The following is a 5,042-nucleotide window of genomic DNA, read 5'->3' on the forward strand; positions in this document are numbered from 1 at the left end:
TGAATTGAAGGACTTCTTTAGTCAAAAGTGTTATAATGTTGCTGTTAGGGCAGCGAAAGTAAATGAATTTGTGGGGTTGGTACAGGGCAATATGATAGTTACAGAGTATGCCCTGAAGTTTGATAGACTTGCGAAGTTCGCACCAGACCTTGTGCCTACTGATGCAGCTAGGCAGGATAGATTTATCAGAGGACTTAATGCTATGATAGCCCGAGATGTGAGAATTACAACAGTACCTAGGGAACTACTTATGCCCAGGCTGTTGAGAAGGATCTTACCACTGAGGAAGCGGACAACAAGATCTGGAGGGAGAACGCTGCGAGATAGAAGGTCCGTAGGGCGGTGCCTTCACATCCAGGATCGGGTACGGGCGGAGGCCCTAGTGATCTAAAGATGAAGACCCCTGACACTTCGACCATTGCTGGTCCTGATAGGAGGGGTCGGGGTGTTCAGGGTGGCCGTTAAGGAGGTGGTGACACATGGAGGAGCTACCCAGAGGTGCAGAAGACACCATTTGGGAAAATGTCAGGCCAAGGCTTGTTATGTGTGTGGGGTGGTGGGACACCTCATGAAGGACTGCCCAACAGTGAAGAAATGGGAAGCAGGGAAGTTGGACAGCTTGACTCAAGCTCGAGAGTTAACCTTGACGCAGGCAGAGGCCGAGGCTAGTCCCTCGGTGGTGACAGGTCAACTTTCTAGTGCTGGCTCTCCTTTTACAGTATTGATTGACTCTGGTGTTACACATTCATTTGTTTCTAGCAAGGTGATTGATAGCTTGTGTAGACCTAGTGAGTACTGTACTGAGGGGTTCAGGACTATATTGCCTACAGGGGAACTGGTAGTTTCTAGGAGATGGATTAGAGCACTGCCAATGATGGTTGATGGTAGGGAGCTATCAGTAGACTTGATTGAGTTAGGCATGGAGGACTTTGATATGATCTTAGGGATGGATTGGTTGGTTAGATACAAAGCTACTATTGATTGTAGGAAGAAGATGGTGACTTTTGAGCTAGAGGGAGGGGATCCCTTCGTCTTCGTGGGTGCGATCTGTGGACCCCGCATACCCATAATATCAGCACTGAAAGCCAGGGACCTATTAAAGGGAGGATGTATAGGTTTTCTAGATAGTGTGGTGGATACTACCAGAGTTTTTCCAACAGGGTCGGGAGAGACTACATTGGTTTGTGAATTCTTGGATGTATTCCCTAAGGATCTACCAGAGTTGTCGCCGCATAGGGAGATTCAGTTCGTCATTGAATTGGCACTAGGGACAGAGCCAGTGTCGAGGGCACCATATAGAATGGCACTGGCGAAACTGAAAGAATTGAAGACACAGTTACAGGAGCTTCTGGATTTGGGGTTCATCAGGCCTAGCTTCTTGCCTTGGGATGCTCTGGTTTTGTTTGTGAAGAAGAAGGATGGGACTCTGAGAATGTGTATAGACTACAGAGAGTTGAACAAGTTGACCATCAAAAACAAGTACCCTCTTCCAAGGATTGACTACTTGTTTGATCAGCTGCAGGGAAAGACGATATTCTCAAAGATTGATCTTTGATCTAGTTATCACCAGCTGAGGATCAAGGACGAGGATATATCGAAGGTGACCTTCCGAACAAGGTATGGGCACTATTAATTTCTGGTCATGTCGTTTGGTTTGACCAATGCCCCAGTAGCCATCATGGACCTAATGAACAGGGTGGTCAAGGACTTCTTGGATCAGTTTGTGATTGTCTTCATCGACGACATCTTAGTGTACTCTAATTCAGAGGCAGAACATGAGCAACATCTTCAACAGGTCTTACAGAGATTAAGAGAACACCAGTTGTACACCAAATTTAAGAAGTGTGAGTTTTGCCTACCAGAAGTGACATTCCTTGGACATATTGTTGGTAAGATGGGATTAAGGTGGGTCCATCAAAAGTGGAGGCAGTGAGAGATTGGTCGAGGCCAAGGAACGCCTAGAGGTTTGGAGTTTCCTCGGTTTAGCAGGTTCCTACAGACGGTTTGTAAAAGGTTTTTCGAAGATTGATGCACCAATGACAGAATTGAGACGAAAGAATTTTAAGTTTGTCTGGTCAAACAAGTGTCAGAACAGTTTTCAAGAATTGAAGCGACGACTTATTTATGCACCTGTGCTGAGTCTTCCTTCGGAGGAAGGAAAGTTTGTGGTATATTGTGATGCGTCGAGGTTGGGTTTTGGCTGTGTGTTGATGCAGAATGGGAAGGTTATAGCCTATGAATCACAACAACTGAATGAGTATGAGCAGCGATTCCCTACCCATGATTTGGAATTGGCAGTGGTGGTATTCGCACTGAAGGTGTGGCGACATTATCTGTATGGAGAGAAGTGCGAGATATACACCAATCACAAAATTTTGAAGTACTTCTTTACCTAGAAAGACCTGAACATGAGGCAAAGGCATTGGCTGGAGTTGGTAAAAAACAATGACTGTGATATACATTACCACCTAGGAAAGCCAATGTAGTGGCAGATTAATTGAGCTGGAGGGGCTCGGGGTAGTTATTTAGTTCCACTAAGATATCGAGAAAATTGGCTGATGAGATGTCTAAAGTGAGGATAGAGTTGGTGGTGGACCGGTTGGCCAACATTACTTTGCAGTCGACCCTACTAGAGCGGATTAAGGAGTGTCATTTGGTAGATGCATAGTTGTAGGAGGTTAGAGAGAATGTCTTAGCGGGAGCAGCTAAGGACTATTCCTTTTCTGAGATTTGTTTGCTACGGTATCAAGGTCAGATCTATGTTCCTACTGATGTGGGGATTAGACATGAGATACTAGATGAGTTGCATACTACCTCGTACTCACTTCATCCGAGTACCATGAAGATGTATCAGGATCTACGAATGTTTTATTGGTGGCCTGGGATAAAGAAGGATGTGGTGGAGTACGTGGCCAGGTGTTTGACCTGTCAACAGGTGAAAGCTGAGCATCAATGACCTGTGGGGTTACTTCATCCTTTGGATATTCCTGAGTGGAAATGGGAGGATATTATGATGGACTTTGTGGGAGGATTACCCAGGACAGTGGGACTTCATGACTCGGTGTGGGTGATAGTGGACAGATATACTAAGTCAGCTCACTTTCTTCTAGTGAAGATGACTTATACGGTGGATCAGTATGCAGAGTTGTATGTGAGGGAGATCGTACGTCTCCACAGGGTTCCTAAGTCTATTGTGTCAGACCGGGATCCTATCTTTACCTCCAAGTTTTGGGGTAGTTTGCAGAAAGCTATGGGGACTCAGTTGAAGTTCAGCATGACCTTTCATCCTCAAACTGATGGATAGTCTGAGAGGATGATTCAGGTGTTGGAGGATATGCTTAGGGCCATGCGTGATCGACTTTGAGGGATCTTGGAGTAAGTATCTCCCATTGATTGAGTTTTCATACGACAACAGTTATCAATCAACAATTGGAGTGGCTTCATATGAGATGTTATATGGGAGGAGATGTAGATCACCCATTCATTGGGATGAGATGGGTGAGAGGAAGTATTTGGGATTGGACATGGTTCAGAAGAATAATGAGGCTATTGAGAAGATCCGAGCTCGAATGCTCGCCTCACAGAGTAGACAAAAAAGCTACGCTAATCCTAAGCATAGGGATGTGGAGTTTCAGGTTGGGGACCATGTGTTTCTGTGAGTTTCACCGCTGCAAGGGGTGAGAAGGTTTGGAAAGAAGGGCAAGTCGAGCCCTAGATTCATTGGACCCTTTGAGATCCCAGAGAGGGTCGGGCAGGTGGCTTATAGATTAGCCTTCCCACCATCATTGTCAGGAGTTCATGAATTATTCCATGTTTCTATGCATCATAAGTACGTTTCAGATACGACACATGTATTGAAGTATGAAGAGTTGGAATTGTAGACAGATTTGTCTTATGAGGAGCAACCGGTTCAGATCATAGACAGGAAAGATAAGGTTATACGGAACAAGACGATTCCTCTGGTTAAAGTATTATGGAGGAATAGCAGGGTCGAGGAATCGACCTGGGAGCTTGAGTCAGCAATGCGGGATCAGTATCCCATGAAATTCAGGTAAATTTCGAGGATGAAATTCTCAGTTGGAGGGGATAGTTGTAACGACCCAAAATCGCTAATAAGGCTTAAGGGCCTTGATTAGAATTTCGGAAGGGCATAAGTTTATGTGTGATTCAAATGATTAAATGCATTATTAGGTGATAAGCATGGCTATATGATTATATGGATATGTGAAATGCATGTGTTATGAGTATTAGATATGCATGTTGGCCCAATTTAGCTTATAAGGGCATATTTGTAATTTTGGCCCGTTGAGGGCACAAATGTTATTATTTGTGTTAAATTGTTGAGACCACATTATTATGTGGATGTATGTGCAGCTTATGGAACGAGACGTCCTAGTGAGCGGTTTAGCGAATTAGTCACGGCGGGGATTTATACCCGGCTCGGGGGAGCCTGGGGGTAGTTTTGGGAATTTAGGAAATATATTGGAGACTATTAGACATTGGGAAAAAATATTAGGTAATTAATTAATTGATGGGATTTAAGTGGTAAATATTAGGGATACTCGCGCAATTAGCGGGAATTGGGAGCAAATGACCAAAATACCCTTAGGTTGATTAAAAGACATAGTTTTAATTGGGAGGGTAAAATAGTCTTTTGGTTATTAGGAAAGATAATTGATATACTCCATATTTCTTTAGAATTTAGTAGAAAGTGGTAGAAGTAGAGGAGGAAAAAAAAGAAGAAGAAAACAGAAGTACTCAACTTACCTCTCTCTCTCCCTCACGATTTGTTCTCTCTCTCACTCTCCCTTGAGGATTTTGAAGCTAAGAACTCAAAAGGAATTCTAGGCTAGGCTTTGGGGCTTTGATCCTTGGAGTAACTAAGGAGCTCAGCTGGAATTAGCTTCCAAGTTGAGGTAAGGTTTAAGGTTTTTCTAAGTTTGTTGAGTTTTGTTGAGGATGATTTCTGAATCTGGATTTTGGATGGAAGTTAAGGGCTTAAGCTTGGAAATTGGAGGAATTAAGGCTTGGAAGGGCACTAA

The sequence above is a fragment of the Humulus lupulus genome, chromosome X, assembly GCF_963169125.1.
Source record: "Humulus lupulus chromosome X, drHumLupu1.1, whole genome shotgun sequence".
Taxonomy (NCBI): Eukaryota; Viridiplantae; Streptophyta; class Magnoliopsida; order Rosales; family Cannabaceae; genus Humulus; species Humulus lupulus.